This window comes from Lissotriton vulgaris, unplaced genomic scaffold (assembly GCF_964263255.1).
Source record: "Lissotriton vulgaris unplaced genomic scaffold, aLisVul1.2 SCAFFOLD_894, whole genome shotgun sequence".
Classification (NCBI taxonomy): domain Eukaryota; kingdom Metazoa; phylum Chordata; class Amphibia; order Caudata; family Salamandridae; genus Lissotriton; species Lissotriton vulgaris.
In genome coordinates, this window is record NW_028247876.1 from 515,083 (window position 1) to 516,871 (window position 1,789).

Genomic DNA, 1,789 nt, shown 5'->3' on the forward strand with positions numbered 1-1,789 from the left:
ACCACAGGTAATACATACGCAGCTGGTAACAACCATCGCTGATGCTCTGACAATTCCGTCCAACATCCATTCGTATCCAACATTCCCATACTTTCTTTCCACTTACTCAATTCTTTCTCAGTTGCTTCTTTCTCAATAATTTTCACGCTTTCTACTGTATCCTCACACATACCAGCCTCTCGGACCCAATTTGCCGGTCCTGCAATATACATTCGACCCTCAACATTCCGTGCCGTTTCTTTCGCTATTTCATCCGCAAATGCATTTTCCCAACCTACGTCATCAGTAATCTTTTGATGCGCACTACACTTCACAATCTCTATTTGGGTGGGCAAGGTAAGTGATTCAAGAAGATCACTCACCAACTGACCATGCTGTATTTTAGTGCCATGGGAGGTAAAGAATCCTCTCTCTCTCCACAAACGGGCAAAACTATGGGCAACACCAAACGCGTCTTGGCTATCTGTATAAACAGTCACTCTTTTCCCTTTCGCCAACACACATGCTCTTGTCAATGCAATTAACTCTGCAGCTTGCGCTGAATTCTGTGAAATGCGTGCAGTTTCCACTATCACATGTAAAGTTGTAACAGCGTAAGCAGCTGTCGTCTCGCCATTAGGAAGCTTAAAGCAAGACCCATCTACCCACATGATCCCATCCGGATCCGTAAGTGGTGTATCTTTCAAATCAACTTGACCTTTAGTTTCTTCTTCTGTACGAAGAAAACAATCCTGCTGGTCTTGTACATTTTTCCCATCCAAAATAGGCAATAATGTTGCTGGATTCAGAACATTAAATCTCCTGATATGTATATGACTTGCTAACTACTTCAATTCATATCCTGACAAGAGAGCACTCGTTAAGTGCTGGGTTTTTGTCCTGTTCAAGAGAGTATCTACTGCATATGGCACCATAACATTAAGAGTATGATCCAACACCAATCCAGCAGATTGACTAATAGAAATCGCTGCTGCCGCTGTTGCTCTAAGGCAGCTATGTAATGCTTTAGCAACTGGATCTAACATTGCCGAAAAATAGGCACATGGCCTTTGTTTCCCTCCAAATTGCTGTGTCAGAACTGATAATGCACAACCTTCCTTCTCATGAACATAAAGTGTAAAGGGTTTACTGTAATCTGGAGTACCCAACACAGAGCCGAACACAAAGCAGTACGTAAATCAGAAAAACTATTTTGACATTCATCAGTCAAAGGAAACAGTTGGGGCGTATCTTTCAGAGTGAGTGCCAACAAAGGTTTCGCCAGTAGGGAGAAGTTCAGAATCCATTGTCTACAATAAGAGGTAATGCCTAAGAAAGCACGCACCTCTCTTTGTATGGATGGTACAGACATTTGCCCAATTGCTTGAATACGTTCTGGGGTCAATCGCCTTCCCTCCTTCGACAAGAGATGACCTAAGTATGTAACTTCTTGTTTGCAATATTGTAACTTAGAGAGCGATACTTTGTGGTGCAGATCAGACAAATGTCGCAGAAGTGACACAGTCGCATTTTTGCAAACATCTTCAGAGTCAGTAGCCACCAATAAATCATCCACATATTGGATAAGAGTAGCACCAGACGGCAAAGAAAAGGTGTCAAGCTGAGACTTCAAGGCTTGACTATAGATGTAGGGACTCTCACAATAGCCCTGAGGTGCACACTTACATCAAAAGCTTCGGCCTCCAAGAGAAAAAACAAAGAGATCCCTACTTTCCTCAGCAATGGGAATGCTAAAGAAAGCATTTTTGAGATCAATGACCGAAAACCAAGCTGCCGAAGCAGGAATCAT